We start from the raw sequence: 17,261 nt of genomic DNA on the forward strand, positions 1-17,261 counted from the left end.
ATTTCTATTCCTCCCTATCACAACGTGACGTGACAACTCGGATGTGACTTCGGACCTTCTAGACGCGGCGTAATGTGCTCCGCTGCCATTCTTTTGTCTCGACGCCGCCACGTTCTCATTAGAGAAACGAGCGGTGACAACGGGCCTGTGGGAGTCTTGACATATGCACCGATCACCTCCAGCTGTCAGGCAATCGCACCTCGTCGGGAAACCGGCCTGATGAAATAAACGCTGGCTGCTGACTCCTCCAATTTCACAGCGCCGCTCATTGTCACCCCGAGTGGCTTTCGCCAGATTGAGATATTTGCAAAGTGTCACTGCCCATGAAGATCTGTCGACTGGCTCGGCGCTCTAACGCCTCAAGACTCGCGGCGCAACCTCACGAGTCAGCATTGTTGCAGGAAAACGGCTGCGGGAGTCACGCAACCACCGCTGTCACTCACTTCCACTGACTCGTTATCTGACATGCTCCAATCTATGAACTCTATTAGTGCTTGCAAATCCCTCGCCCTGTCTTGGGGGATAAAACGAGCTTTGGCACGGTTCCGCAGCAAGATTAAAAGTTGTCATGTCTCGTGCGGACGCTCGACTAAGAATAAGTCTCGGAGGCTTTTCGGGATCATATCTGGCAGCTCATTACTTTCCAGGCATCCATATCAGATCGGAAATTCTCGTTATCTCTTTTCGTATTTTGTCTAGATTACAATGTCAGGAAAACTTAAATAAAACACCAGGCATGGCTGAATTAAATGATGTTATAATTCCTTTCGCGTCCCGTCGCCTTATCGGGCCATTAGTTTTCGCCTCCACTCGTACATTGACTAATGCGAAGGGCAAAGCTTGGATTATATTAGGCTGCTTGGGTTTTATTACCGGGTGACGTAACGTATTACACGGACGGCCGTCTGATTTGCGATTATACGCCTGGAAAAACGCCACGTTACTTCTGTACGTACATTCACGGGATTAACGAAGATGCCCGGTGACGATAACTACACGTAACGTGAGGCTAATTGAATGTACAAAAAGCACACGTGTGAGCTCTAAAACGTTCGGGCATAGGTTTTTCTTAGGGCCTCATTAGCAAACCGAGCGGGAATAGCAACAAAAAAAAAAAATGTCGTAAAAAAGGCGTGTTTGCAGCCAATAAAAACGGGTGTTTTCGGGCCCATAGCTCACGGTTACAACAGGAAATGCAGACAGGCTGTTAGGCGGCAACACGGGGGCATTCATGTGCGTAATTGTTACCACTGCTGGCCCACTTTTAATAGCCATACGATCCACCCGGCGCACCGCCAGATAATATCATAACCTCGTATTTACCGTGGAGGCGTTTAAGATTTCCTCCATAGCTCTTGTAACACTAGAGCGGCAAATTTGTTAATGTCATTAAAAGATGTTACCAGTAACTGAAGCTGAGAGAATACAAGCCTCCCTCAACACCACCTCCCATAAGACCCGCAGCCTGTGGAAATCATTTATAACGTAGCGGCTATAAAACATGGACAAGTTATCAAGTTCAGGACCTGTCGCGCTACCCCGAGGCTCCTGTTACACATTGCGCAGTGCCCCGCTGAAATGGATTTTCCACTGTCTGCGTGGGAGAAATCGGAGGAAAACCCAAGTGAAGACATTAAAACGCAACAAATGGGAGTTTTAACAACACCATGCGGGATTGCCGGTATATTCACTGTTTGGGTTTTCATCGCGAGTGACAAAAGTCTTCCAAAAGGCTCCCGATTTAATTATCTACAATCTCACCCTATAACAGCCACATCTTAAGGTGACACAAATCCGCGTGACCAATCCGCAACGGAAACTAAGACGTAATGGGCCTGGCGGGAGAGCCGAGACACGGACGGTCATTGAAGCTGCCATAATGTTTAGTATCTCCTTGATTGTATTCACTGCGGTAATGCGATATGTCACACTGTTGCTAATACACTTCTGCCTGCTGTCATGGCGTCGTAACGCTTATCAGGCCCGCGTTGATGATTTGCCCTCTTGTCAGGGCCAATTACGCTCGGATGTGTCGCCGAGGCAGGCGGCCGTTATGACTGAAAACGGAGAGGTGACGTCAGGCTGCCGCCAAGTGCCTGCCTGGCCTCTCCACCTAAGCGCAGGTTAGCAAATGCTCAACTCGATCTCCTCGCTGAAGGTCAATGTCAGGCTACCATGACTTCTTTTATACCAAGTTTCTCAATTGTAAACGTTTGTACATAACAGCTCGCCCTTCTCTTGGTATGCATTCCCTATAAAAAAAAAACCTTCTTGAATCCGACCTTGGCAAGCTCATAACAAGACTGTCATGATATCTGACAGAATGTTGAACTTTATCCACGCTTGTCTGCGCTGTATGTTTGACCTTGGCTTTGATTTGTCCGTCACCTGAGAAGATCTACATACTGTGATGCATTCTTAGTGGAAGAAGAGCTACTTCACCCTAAGGACCGTTGCTTTGCCAACACTTCCAAACATCAGGTAGAGAACGCAAGCTGTTAAGTCTACCTCGGCGCATCAAAGGTGTTGAAATGCCATCCGACCGTGACAACCGGTTCTTGGACGAGGACTTTGTAGTGTTTCCCTTCAAGCCGTGTTTGCTTCTGAAACGAGACAGTTTCCCAAAATAAAACTCCTCTCTGTGACCTTCCCTTTTCCACCGAGTACGGCGAATCCTTATTCTCTGCCAACAAGGACTCATTACTCCCTGTTTTAAAGGCAGCTTTCTGGTCTAGGAGGCCTCATTACAGCTGGAAAAGACACCCATGGGACATACGAGGAAAAAAACACAAGAGACCCCCCTTGAGTAATAAGCCCGCAAAACTTCTGCAAAAAGAACTTGGCGAGCGGCCCCCCCCTGCTGTTCCATAGGAGCGAAGTCTTTGAGCTGCGGAGATCGGATGGCTCAGTAGTCACAACTTTCAATGCGCGCAAACTGATTAGCAGCGCTCGGAGGTTTAGCGCGGCAAAGCGGAAGACTTTGACACCTTTGCAGTCAAACGAGGCTATCTTGAGAATATTTAACCGAATGACAGCGCTCATGCGTCGCCACCGTCAGAGCCAATTAAGAATCCACTCTTTATATCGAAATAACTCCCCGGTGAACGCAAATTGATAGCAAATAACTTGGCCTCCCAATCCACAATAATATCCATTTATTTTTAGTTGGCCTCGATCACGTGACCTGCCGGGCAGCGTTCAAAACGCAGCTGCTCCCTTTCTTTGGACCAAAAAAAAAAAAAAAAAAAGCAATCTGGAACAATAAACTTTGGACTTGGAGTTTACTTTAGAGGAAACATGAAGGGATTCTACAAGTCCAAACTGAATTTTCCCACAGAGTCACGCAGAAGGTTTCGTTTCGGTATCGCTCCGAGCTGCGATTCCCACGTGAAAGGCATCAGCGAGCGGCCTCGCTGTGTCACTCCCCGCTAAGGACAGGGAGAAAGTCCGCTACGTCAGTGTCACGACCCCGCGCCGCAGGCGATGCTATCCACCCACGACCGACTGCATCGTGTCAGTTACACGGCCTGGACTTGATCACCACGCACGCTCGCCAACACTTTACACTGCCCTCGGGCAGTCAATATGTTCACGGAGTGTGAGAAGGGAAGTTTTTGCAGTTCTCGCTCTAAATAAGAGATTCACACGTGAACATTTTTTCGTGGCAGCTTAACTTGGCTCACGAGACGTTCAACTCTGTTGGAAAATAAACAAGCGTGAGATTGACCCTCAGTTTTACAGCTGACATCGTGTCGGCTTTTCAGGCGTCTGATCGGTTATAAATGTCGGCAGAGGTCGGCATTCCCAACACAGAGGCAGATGGCGTCTCTGTAAGATATACTAACTCGTGTCATCCGATTCTCTCTTGAGGGAAGTCCTCGACCCATTTATAGCATCAACTTCAATCGCTAACGTAGCGACGGAAAGGTAGCCGTAAAACCACAACCCTCATGAAAATTCTTTTGTCTCGCTATTTCTAATGCCGGTTTTGTGTTTATCAACTCGACAGAGACTTGAATCTGTAAATGCCTGTGTGTAAATGGTAATGGTGGATTTTATTATGCAGAGGACGGCCTCAGTAACGTACAAGGGGGTCTTCGGTTTACCAGGGACTCCCGTTCCTCACCCCGAGGGCTCTATTTTTGCTGTGTGCGTAATCTTCATTTTCCTGCCCGGGAAAGGCTTGGTTAGCTTGTTTGTGAATTTGGTAGATCGTGCTGTGCGTTCCCGGAGCATCTGGCAATTTGGTGACCCCGAGGAGTTATTTAAATGACTCCAGTTGGAATATATATCTCAAAAACAACATAAAATGAATTTTCCATTGAATTTAGAAGAATCGGCTGCCCATGATCGTATTCATGACACTTTGGCGTGAGAGGGAACGAGCCGAATCCATTCACACTTCAACAGGTTGCGTTTAAGTCATAGGGGACTGTTTATTGATAGGCCTTTAACTCTTGTAGTGATTTTAATTGATCACCCCCGGAGCTTTACAGGCTGCGAGGGTGCAGGGGAAGCTTGGAGGGCGGAGGAACTTAAGAGCCATTAGGCACAAGTGCGCGAGCACGATCGTTGACGTGAACAGATGATTGTGGCCGGTCAAGCCTCAAAGAACACTGATGGCTGCGATTAGCGTTGCACCGGGAGCCCCGCGAGTGCACTGACACCGCCAAAACATTGAAGTGACGTGCGGGATTAAGTGCAAGTGGAGAGGGTTTCCTCTCGCCGCCGTCGATCAATGGGCCGCTGCCTACCGGTCTAAGTGGCTTTTTTGTTGGCTCAGGTTCATCTTCATTGCCGCAAACTTATTAACCCTTCAGCTAGGGTAGCTACTTTATGCCAACAGCACTACTGAGCATTAATTCGGTCGGACCGCTCAGTTTGTCCCTGAATCGTAATTATTTCGGTTGTTTAGATGAAATTAGGGTAAAATGGAAACAGCCAATTAGAAATAAAATTTCCTAAAGCCTTGAAATGATCTTCCCTCTGAAACTCTTACCATACCCGAGATTTAAAAAGACAACTCTGGGTGTCTCCCGTTGATATTTATTTCTGAAATTACAGTTGTTGTTTTCTCCACTTTCAGAGTTTTTGTTTATCTGCTTTGTGAGTCACCACAAAAAAAAAAAAAAAACACTTGAGTGACAGAGTATTGGCAAATGCCAAAGTTAGGAACGCTTTCAAGTAGAGTCGGCAAAACTGACACCGACTGATTTAGCAAATGTCAAGCAGTTATCGTGAGCAACAAGAGCCGCAATCGGGAAAAGCTCACTTTCAAGTAGCTGTTGAAAGAGGAGATATATATATATTTTTTTTAATTTAAAAAAAAGGATGTTTCATCTACACATTATGCTCCGGTCCATTATTGTGAATTGTCCCTGCTTGTGTTTTTATAATGATAGCTACAACCTTGATATTCCAGATTTCTCGAATCACACATGATGAGGGAAAAATAAATAAATAATACGCCGCTGAGAAGAAATGCGTACAACAACACGGCGGGCATATCGGAGCTGTCACCGAGTTGTCAGAGAACAGTGACGCCGACAATTGATTCATGTGCAAATGTTGCCGCTCTCCGGATGCCAGTCGGAGTATATAAGACTCCGCTTTTCCTCGGCAGGAATGACAGGATGCGGCGAGTCAAGACAACAAAGCTGTCACAAACAGCTGTCGGTGCTGACAATTATCAGATTTATTTATTGACAGTGATCAGGCAGAACCAGTCCATGGGAAGAAATGACAGGAAACGTCCTCTCCCGCCAGACGCGACGGACATGTATGCTAATGCTACGCGCACTTCCGCTGAATGGTTGTTGTCAATCATTTCAGTTTTTTTTTTTAATATATAGCAGGAATCTTCATTAAATAAACACATTACCTTCCACCGTCGCGGAAAATGTAACGACTAACATCGTGAATTCCACGACCGGTAATGAAGACGTGCGATGCTAAGCAGGTAATGATCAAAAGGCTAACGCTAATATCATCCGGAGTCACCTCCGGGTCATTTTCGGTTTTCTTGAAGACGACCTGTAAGAGCGTCTCAAGACGTTCGCCCCCCCCTCGAGCGGCTTACGTACTTCTGGTGCCCTGTGGCTCATTTGATGATCTCGCTAGCAAAAGCAAGCGGATAAAAGGTGAACGTAATAACACTTGTAACGCGACTTGTTTGTAGGAGAGCAGCGAGCGCATGTGACTTGGCAGCGGGGGACGCGTGATAATCCCGGCGGCCTGATAAGCACTCGCCCCCATCCAGAGGCAGCGGCCCTTTATGTCTCACGGTTTCGCTTGTGTGTCCCACTGCTACCCATTACCTAAAGAGGCTACGGCGTTTGTTCACCGCCGTAAGAGTCAGACCTCGCTGAAGAAGTTCATTTGTATTAGCGGAGGCACACAGCATGCTCTGGCCTTCAACCCTGATGGGGCACACGTATGCCGAGGGCCACCAGCTGATTTGGGTAACAAGGTTTTCCAATGAGCAAACATTTGGTTGGCTAAAGGTGGACTTTAATTGGCATGGAAGAAGGAACCGGTTGTAGCTTCTTGGGTTTTTGGAGGAGTTTGTCCTATTTGGGGGCTTTGTGTCGTGACCCTCCTGCTGGTAAATCATCTCTATGGATGCCGCTAACGTATATCCGTAGCTCTTTTGATATTAGGAGTGAGCTTCTTAAATCCCAACAAAATCCATTAACGACAAAAAAAATAGTCCTCGATGTAAGCAGAATATGATATCCGAGACGGAACAAAGACACAAAACGTGCTATTTAATTTGGAGAATGAAATCGTAAACACCCGGGCGTTGTTGACATAGATGTTCTTCTTCTGTCATAAATAATCATCACTTGAAAAGAACAAACACAAAAACAACCTTCAAGTGATTTTTCAAAAAGCAATTTTTTTTTTATGCTTCCTGCCAAGAAATGGAATTGCCAAAGCATATTTAAAGAGCGATGCCTGGATTGGATCATACGCCATCACGGGAATCCATAGGTAATATTCTCATCTGAGAAAGCTGTCACAGAAATCCACTCGTTTAGAAATCAACACCATAAAGACATTTTATCAGCGGACAGGAGGCAAATCAATCTTGAACGAGTAGATTGACGTACGGCGCCACAGGATTTCCGCTCGATGATCCGTAAATAACTAAAAATCAGTCGGGTTCAAATCATCGTTTTCGACGTTAACACATTTACAAAGCATTTCCATTTTGTGTTTCTGACCATCATCAAAAAGCTCTTTGCAAAGTTTGCAGTTGACAAGCACTTCATATCACCACGCCGACTTTTATCCACTCGCTCGTATGGATTTATAAACAAATCATTGTGAAATTATGCCACGACGGCTCATTTTCTCACGGGGTCCCAGGTGCCGCTATTCGAATCATTACCTAATTGTCGGGCCGCTCTATCGACAGCGTCGAGGCCCGCCGCTCGCATTCTGCTGACACCGGCAGGCCCTTTTAAGATCCGGGTTAACCTTTCGATGTTCGTTGACGGTCCCCGGGCTGATGATGATTGATCGGCGCGGCCCTTGCCGTTAGATAATACCTAATCAGCGTTCGGAGTAATTTGTGTAAATGAGACCTCATTATTGATGGGAGGCAACTTTAGAAGCTTTGCTGCACGTTGGATTTAAACTAGGATTGGATCAGCAATAAAAGTTTGCTCTAGACCTTCTGCCGTGTCTGAGATTGAGGGCAGGTGAACTGTCGGGTGGCGAATAAGCGGGAGAAGATGAGCGGACGTTTACGGAATCTTGAGGCTGGACTCCATTTTTTATTTATTTTTTAAAAGGATGCACTTCCGAGTAGGTGGAGCTCTGCCCCGCCAGTCACGATTCAAGTGCGGCCATCTGACAAGACGACACGGGGCCGTGATGATGATTGATCATGTTTTCTTCATTAGCCTAAAGCCAATAAGCAGTGGATGTAATTTGAGTAATGGCTGCTCATTATTGGCAATTCCGGATTTTAAGGGCTTCTTTAATGCACCTCTCTTAAAGGAACCTTTGGGAACGGATTAAAGGATCGATGGTGCTCCTCCTCTCTTTGCATACACATGGGATGCTCGCTGATTCTATTTGAGGGTGAAGTTCAAATAAACGGACTCAATCGTGCCATTATTGGCCACATCACAAACATTGGCACGATTTAATAAGCGCCATTAAAGATTGTTTTGGAATAAATAAGCTTTACGTGAGTGAGTGAAGAAGAACCACAACTCGGGTTTGCTGAGCGTGTGCAGTATATTAGCAGCAGTCTACAAAAAAAATCTGAAGGATAGCTGTTTTTTTTCTTTATAACTACATTAATTGCCGTGAATTAAGAAACGCACAGTGCTGATTATGACTGACTGAATCAATAGTTTATGAATTACAAGTACCAGGAGACACTGAAGTGAAATGAGGCTAAATGAATGAAAAGTGAATTTAAAAAAGTAGTTTGGAGTTGTTAATGAGCCACTTGTGAAGCTCTTCAATTGAATTGCTTACTAGGGCAGATAGATGATATTTCGAAATGTATTCATTTCGATATTTGCGTATAAGATGTTTACTTCAGTCACTCCATCCCTCTATTTCTGTAAGTAGAGTAGATAAATGAACCTTGGCTTCCTTTCTTTTGAAATTCTAATTCATTCCAAGCGCCACCCATAAAATTATAAGTTCCGACACCCACTTTTGTTTTGCTAACGATTAGCTATTGATGCTGACCGTGAAGGTACCGCGACAGACGAATAATCAAACAGGCCAGTTATTAAAACAGGCATTTGAAATATGAGCACTTAATTAAAATGACAGCGCTGATTACACAGCGCAGTGACGCTGAGCTTTGACGGAGTTTCAAATATCACTGTCGTTGATATTTGAAGCGAATTAAAAATAAGACATAGCGATACCTAATTGCATTGATGAAGCCTCTCAGCTGCTGAGCGACAGGAACTGTATAGAAAGGTCACGCCACAAGTTTACACGGACTGATCCGAATCGATAGAATATTTGTAGAAGGAATATCAGCAGCGGAATTTTCATTTAATACCGATCAGTCTACGACATAGGTGTCAAACTCAAGGCCTGGCGGCCAAATACGACCCGCAACGTCATTTTAAGTGGCCCGCGAATAGAAATTTGGCGTTGACTAAAATTACAAATTGTCTGCACTTTTTAAAAATAAAGCTATTGCTAGCAATGTTCATCTTTTTAAACTATTTGAACAGTTTTTATTGATTTCAAAACTAGTTATTCATCAGATTATTGTGAAGCCTATACGGTATCCGAGGTAAACTACGACGACAATGCGGCCTGCAACCAAAACGACTTTGACACCCGACATTTACTTTAAAATAACGCTGATGTCATATCTGCCTTGCATCGACAGAAAACGAATGAATGAGCCTTGAAAGTAGATCCTGACTTTGACGCCGCCATAATAACCTTACAATGCCACACTGTATAAAAGAATGCTTCAGGACATGGGGGGAAAAAAAAAAAAAAAAGAATCAGCAGCAGCAAAGTCAACAACAACTCTTGTTTGTAGCCTTGACATTGTTGATCCTGTGAGGCACTAATGCCCCGAATTAGAGCAGATGAATGGGCCACTCTGTCGGTCATGACGGAGGAGGATGAGGGGGGGGTTCTCTTGCCATCTTGTCTCTTCCTTTTCATCTTGTTTCCTTTGGTGAATCCCCGGTCCAAATGTTGTCCCCTTTCTTCCCGTCTCCATTTGGGGCCATCAAAAGAGAGGTGAACATGTGTCCAAATTCTCTGGGCCTCAGCTACAATATACAATGTGTTATTAGAGGCCAGACAGGGGTGGGAGGGGGCGAGTGGGGGGGAAAAAAACCCACACCTATGCACTCAGTCTAACATAACATAATCATGGCAGAAATGTACAGTACGCACACAAGCGACGTTCATGCACCCGACTAGCGCACCTGCTGGTGCTCATTTGATGTCGGACCTGTTTGAAGCTAAATTCTTGTTATCACTGCCGTATAGTGCGATCCATTTTCAAGGTTTGGAAGAGAGTACGTGGCTTTCATCTGAGACGATCCAGTCTATATAGGCGCCAACGGTCCCGTCTGATGTTTAACATTTCAAACCCGGCCGGGTTGCGTTGATACCGTAGAAGGAAACGAGTGGAGACCGTACGTTGTCACCGGTTAATATCCTCCGATTTCCGTCAGCCTCCATGAAAGCAGAGTCCAAATAAAACATTTACCATTAATTGGGAAAAAAAAAACAATCAGCAGTTTTTGGCCTATTTATGAACCAGAACCGTAATTTAATCAAAATTATTTTAAATGGGAAATATAAAAATAATAATTCAAACGGTTTTTTTTTGTTTTATTTATTTTTGATTTTATTTTTTTTTTATAAAAAAAATACTGAAAAAAAAAAGGGAAAAGGGTGAAAATCATAATGGCAAAGAAGTGTGTCGGGCAGGCTGAGAGCGTACTTGGCTTTATTGTTCTAAAAATGTTCACTTCCCTTTTGAACAGATATTTGATTAACTATTTGGCAGCATTTCAAGCAATTCCATCCTCCATTTTCACAAGTGGAGTTGGTTGACACTCGAGCAGAACTCACTGCGGGCTTCCCTGGAGAATTCCTCCTTCATTCAGCATCCCCATCACCCCCATTAGCCCGACCATCAGCCGACATAACGGCTTCCTCTTTCTCCGAGACACCTTCTTCATCCCCTTGTCTAATTCACTTGCTTGATAATGATCTCCAATCCGGAAGGTAGTGTTGGATTCTTACCATCGACAAATGTCCACACTTTTACTGAAACTAAAGTAAATTGTTGGGAAATGGCAACGCAAACCTTCCAGCATTTCATCCCCCTCCTCAAAGCCCGATCACTCGATGGAAATTCAAAGCCGTGGCTTGCTCTGAAATTAACGTCAATATGTCAATATGAAGTTGAAGAGACAAAAGTAAAGGGTCAACTTGTAGAATTGGATTCAAGAGATGCAATTATTTGTACTGAGTGTCTCGGGTCGTCAAGCTATCTCCAAAACGAAAATGGTCATTTATAACAAGGGCTTATGGAGCGCTAAGTGAAAAGCAGAACCAAGGTCCAAGACAGACTGCAACAAAATGGACAAAACATTAAGTGGGTTGTGTCTGTCATATTTTAGTGCCATGTTCATCCATTGATGGACGCTTCCCTTTCATAGTAACCCAGTTACTTTTTTTTTTACAATTATTTTTCCAAAACCATGAAAAAGCGTCAAAGTCCTTGCTTCTATCGGAGTCATCCCGACTGTCGCATTTCCATTGGCTGTCATCTGTTACGACGCCACAACAGCCATTCAAATTTACAGCTAAAACCGAGGAAAAGTCAGTAAGCCCCGCCCCCTTTCCCTGAGAGTTGTCGGGTTCGGCGGCATCGCTCAGCAGCCTTTAGGTGCCAAAAGATGATTCGTATGCTTAACACTAGCAAATATATGAAATACGGCAATAATGGTGAAATTGCGCTGTGTGTTTTATACATGTAGGGCATAAATTATGTCAGATGGCGCCAGCTCAACGCCGCCGTGGAACAGCTAGTCAATGGAGAGGGCAGGGAAAAGCAATGGAGCGAAGTAATGTGTAATCTTACTACTCAATGGGCTGTGCCCAGCAACGGGCCTCTGAATGCTGGAGGTGTCAGGGAGATAAATAGCGGAGTGTCCCCCTCGAAAAACATGATTAATACCCCGCCCGGTGACGCTGCTGAAGATGAAGTGGGAGCAGCTGGCTCAGGCAGCGTCGGCACGCAGGGAGAGGTGGGAGGGGCGGTCGGGAGCGAGCGCACTAGAGCAGAGAGGGCAAAGAGTAGGACATCCTGGCAGCTAGGGGATAGCAAGGCAAAGGCAAGGGCAATGCGGGCCACCGTAGGCACAGGAACTCTCATCTCCTCTCGTCTGGCCTTGTACACCGCTTCATTTGTTTTGCCTTTTCTCGTGGTTTAGAATCGCAAACTTCCGTAATGTGGCGCTAAATGAAGCGGAAAATGCAGCGGCGGCAAAAGCCCGAGTATGAATGCTTGTTTTGTTAGCACGTGAATCAGGAGCATTCCGTTCTGAGGGTGGAGTCTTCCAAAGTTTTCCAGTGGATTCTTTTTATTCGGGATATTTTTTGTTCGGTTTCAAGATAGCATAACAGATCCCAAGCTAGCATAACAGATTGGGCGCCACTTGAGAGCTTCTGATTTGTGATTCTAATGCCTACTCGAAATCATTAGTTCATTTTAGTACGTGAGCCGGCGCAGCTCGGATATCTCAAGGGGTACGCGAAACAAACCAGAGAAAAATTACAAACCTCCAAAATTCTTCATAAAACACTGATAAAAATTCATGACGTGTTCCCAATGAAGAAACAACAAATTTTCTGGCCCAGAATCTGCTAGCATATTTCAGGGACTGGGAGGGGAAGTGCCCCTGTGCCCCCCCACCTCTACCTCCGCCAGTGAGTATATGTCAAAGAAATGCTCGAACTTTTGATCCTAGCGAACAAATTTCGAACTGGGGAAACCGAGTGGAGTTATCGGGCCGGTTTTGTTGTGTGTGTAAACATGTCGCGGGGTGGGCTACTTTTTCACGGTTTAGAGGCCCCAACCCTCCCCTCTCACAATTAACTTTTCCACTGTAATGAGATGATTGATATGCTGGAAGTGTGGGCTTTAAGGAGATATTAATCATTCCCTCTGGTAATTTTAATCATGCGTTCCATCATCCCCAGCTGCTGAGGATCACCTTCCTAGCAAACAAAGGGCAGCCACACCACTTGCATAGTCATTCTGTTCTAGTTTAACTTTATTTTATGCTGGTTCCCTCCCATCTGTTCACACAAGCCTCGGCGGCCCACGTCTCACGTCCTCAAGCTGGGGAAGCGGCGTGTGGGTGGGTGATTCTACCGCTGTGTGTGTACGCGCACGTTTGCGCGTAAAGTTTCCAAACACGGGCATCTTTTGAAATGGTAAATCTCGTCCCCCGGGTACGTGACGGCTTGGTACAGCGCCACCGGCCACCTCGACCGTGAACACAACACGAACAGTAGCGGCGCACGGACAAGCGTAGTCATACGTTGAGATATGCACACGCACTAAAAAAGGAATTTTGGGGGTGTTGTGTAAAAATATTTTCTGCAAAAATAATCCTGTGAATACCCCGGCAATAGCAATTGTTTACTGTAATAAATATGATATCATAATAAAATGAGAAAACACAAATTAAAGGAAAAATAAACAAAAAAATAAAATATTTTATTGCTGTCTATACGTAAACACATTTCCCGCTTGACAAGTTTGGTTAATACTCAACTTAATCACGAGCAAAGTTAATGACGCCCCGCTGACAGATATTCCATCATGGTTGCAAAAGTTTGCAAAAGTTCTTGAAGGGGGCTTGTCTGTTCGAGCACATAATCGTATCGCTAACCGACGGGGACGATTTTTCCCTTGGTGCAAATTCAAGTTGTGTCACCACTCTGGGAACAAGATATTTCATGTGTCTCAGAGATTTCATAAGTGCTCTCAGTTTGAACCTAATCTCAGCTGGGAAGAATTCAAACAAAGGAAAGTAGTACCAAAGGAGGTCAGTGTGAAGGGAGGGCGATTGCCGTTTGATGTGAACAAGCATCGCTGTGATCTTTTTAGTTTTCATCGCTGCTCATAAACGTCCTCATGACTTCCCGCTTGTCACGGAGCTAAATCATCTCAATGGAGCCGAGACGTCTTTTTTTTTTTTCACGGGGTGCTTTAAAAAAAAAAGAAAACATGACGACTTCAACAGAGCCCTCATTATTCCCCACCTTGCCTTCCTACCTTGGCAGTCCTGCTCCAACGCATGACTAAAAGACAATTAATTCTAATAATAAGGGCTTGAGCTATCATTCCTCATTCTGGCAGGCCTCTTTTTCCATAGGGGCACCGAGGGAGTGCCCCAGCCATGGATCTGTGCTACACACATGAACCTCTGACAGATGTTGAGTGAGCAGCTCGCTTAATCGCTACGCTACCTTACGGCACCTGCACCCAAATGAAAAAACTTGGAGCGAGCGTGTGGATGTGATCTTGAAATACTCGACAGTCGAGAAATGTTAAAAACTTAATTTAGCGTGGTACCATTGTGTGAAGCTTTGTCCAATATATCTTGAGGCAAAAAAGAAATTGACTCTAATTTTAAGATGCTTTTCTGACACAAAGGCTATTTTTCTCGTGAAAAAAAAGTTTAAAAAAAAGCGTAATTTCTCTTAAAAAGCTTCAATTTCCATTATTCAAAATTGAATTTCATGAACTCTGTTGTTAGCAGACAAGCTAATAGTTTCTTCTGTTTTTTTATTGCAGTCACTCACCGCTGCCTCTCACAGGTCAAACCCGGAACTACAACAAACATTTGCGTATCAAATGACCCCACGCCGTACAAGACCAGTAAGAACACATCTTGCCTTCTTTTTCCGTGTACAAGTTAAGATGCTAAATATAACGCCGTGTATTTGTGGAAAACAGTGTGGTAATATCGCCGCCCTTCCATCCAGACAGGAAGTTTGCAGCTTCAGGCGTGACTGAACAAAATAACCTCACACTGTAACAATTACCGCCGTCCCTAAAACTCACTAAAATAGATGCCAGCGCCTCGGCAGCACTTCGAGCATCCCACACAACCAGCTCATTAGACCCGCCGTGCGCTCCCTCAGAACCGAGCCGCGGGAACAAATACAATAACACCTGAGCCGTGTTCACGGCGTGCCATTTTTCGGATCTGAAATGCAGCCATGCCACTTAAATGATATTCTACGCCCCTCCTCTTTTTTTTTGTCCATGCTACATGTTAGCGGGCAGGCATATTAATCACACTCAAAGCCACTAATGCTAACAATCAGTCAACACAGTTGGCCAGCCTCTCTATCTCGAGAGACGCAGAGGTTTGTCCTGAGGCCTGCTGTGTCGTCCTGCTAGGTCATACCACCCAAAAAAAAAAAAAAAATCCTGAAACATTAGTCAACAGAACGCCCCTGTTGTTTAGAATAGTCAGTGTTGATGCTGAGAAACAATCTAGTGCACCTACGATGTAATCATCAATTTTTTCCATCACTTTTATCCACGGATTTTAACTTGGAGGACAAAATTAGGTCAATATAAAATCTGATTTTTTTTATTTTATCAACACATAATTAATACACAATGTCAGTAAGCCTATAAAATTTTGGTGAATATGTCTTGTATAAATAATAATAATAATATAACATAGCTAACAAACAAACAAAATGTGAATATATCATTTAATATATAAATAATTATAAATTAAATAACAATAAGTAAATTAAAAACTAATAAATAAATTACCTTTTTATATAAATAAAAAAATATGTATAATATATATATATATATATATGTATATATATTTATAATATATAAATCATATAATATAGCAAACAAAGAAACTAAACATATTCACCAATCTGGGTAAAGCTGTACTGAGAGAGAAAAAGATATCCATCACATTTTTACCAAGACCGTGTCGAAATGAGGCACACATTTGTCAGCAGAGTGATTTTCCGCAACATATGCCGAGCAGTCAAGTTTTGAGAGCTAAACAGCTGTGTAGTTCATCTGAGAGGAAGCTTCCCACTGAGCTCCAGTGATCTCTCCCCGAGTGTCATCCGCCAGCAGCGTGAGGCAGAAGCGGCATGTTTGGATTCCCGCCGTACTGAACGACAACGTCAAGCTGACGGCTGTGACGGCACCAAAATTAATAAGCAACCTGCGCGAGAACTGAGTCGCAAATCGATGAGGTGGATTTTGTCGTGTCGTTTGGAAGCCGTGCAAATTATTGAGCATCAAGGTAGCGTAAAGAGTGCATCTGTGATGGCTGTCAGCGTTTGACTGTTCAGATGGTGCACAAACTGACAGCGGGTGGTCTTTCTGGCTTCTTCCACGCTGTGGTGGTGTCTTTTTTTTTTTTTTTTTGCTCTGACGCCTATCCATTTTTTCTGAATCCACGCGTCAAACATTGGGGATGAAACTGACGGTGGCAGTGACACCGAGAGGCGATCCTCTCGTAACATCTGCTTGTTGCCGAGAGGAAAAGCCTTCTGCTGGACTTGATGCCGCACGCCGCCGCTGTTTGTTCACAAATGTGTCTCCTCAGTTTGTTCTGATACCGATCCAGATTGTTCATTCCGTAAAGCGACGTGGTGTCGGCATGTACGGGATTTTGCATCAGACTACAAATCATTGAGTTTAGAAAAATCTGTCTTGGCACTAATTACTTGGGAAGAAGAGATTTTTGTTTTAAATAACAGGATGTTTTTATGGATAACTCGACATTAGCTCTTTTGCACTGGCGGAGCTAGGGGGGGGCAGGGTCATGGACCTCCCTCCCTGAAATGTGCTTGGAGCCAGATAATTGAATATTAACTTCTTGTCTGATTCTTCCAATGAAGAGCAGCATCTTTCTTTGAATTCACTCTGGACTTTTTTTTTTTTATAATTATCAACAAGTTATTTTTTTTTACCTTTAAACAGTAACTTCTGCTGTGTGCACCTCAATACAGAAACTAATTTGCATAGTGGGGTAAGAATACTGGAAGTGACAGCGATGGAAAGCTATGTTGGAATATTCAAAACTATTTTTCTGCCGTTATTTCTACGATCCAAGATGGCAGAATTTTAAACCCATTCTCAGGGGGCTGTAGTTCAATACGGCTATACCGTACTGCCATCAGTCATGTATAGCCGAGTCACACTTGATGTGTCAAAGTGCACGGCGGGTAGATGTAAAAGGCAAAGAGTGGAATGAAAAACACAACAAAATGTAAAACATTTGTTGGAGGCTGGCGCAGGGTTGGAAGTCACTTGGCTGATTCTGTGGCCCCAGGGAGGGCCAGCACTGAAATGCTCTCTGACCATGAAATGGCCCCGTGCGGTAATGGTGCTTAATGGCTATGTGGTGCCGAGGCCGGGAAGACGAGCATGTTGACTGAGGCCGGCGATAATGTTGTACTCCACAAAAGCTTGATGTATATTTTATTCGCAAATAGTAAGATATGATGAAGCACGCTGGCATGTCGGAAGACGTTCAGCTGTTCGAAAACGACTCGAGAGACAATTTACCATGAGGAAAAATCCAATTCAGCACGACACCAAACATCCATTTTGACTGCGTTGACCTTTTTACATGGCAATATGCCTCTTCTATCCTTTTGCCCTTCGACTTTGTGCCCACTGAACCGCAGATGACACAGGTCATTCTCGTGCCCGCTTTCATTTA

The 17,261-nt window shown here is 44.4% G+C and overlaps 1 protein-coding gene across 30 annotated transcripts in view; it reads left to right on the forward strand.

Moving 5' to 3' along the window:
* Nucleotides 1-17,261, forward strand: part of mctp2a (multiple C2 domains, transmembrane 2a) — a 160,844-nt gene that overhangs the window by 54,957 nt on the left and 88,626 nt on the right. For 27 of the 30 annotated variants that reach the window (XR_015858890.1, XR_015858865.1, XR_015858864.1 and 24 more), the window contains one exon: nt 14,336-14,419. The exons of the other annotated variants lie outside the window; for them this stretch is intronic. The gene's annotated coding sequence lies outside the window, so the exon portion shown is untranslated. The remainder of the gene's footprint in view (nt 1-14,335; nt 14,420-17,261) is intronic. 30 annotated transcript variants of the gene reach the window in all.

This window comes from Syngnathus floridae, chromosome 6 (assembly GCF_059516105.1).
Source record: "Syngnathus floridae isolate MCC-2025c chromosome 6, RoL_Sflo_1.0, whole genome shotgun sequence".
Lineage (NCBI taxonomy): Eukaryota > Metazoa > Chordata > Actinopteri > Syngnathiformes > Syngnathidae > Syngnathus > Syngnathus floridae.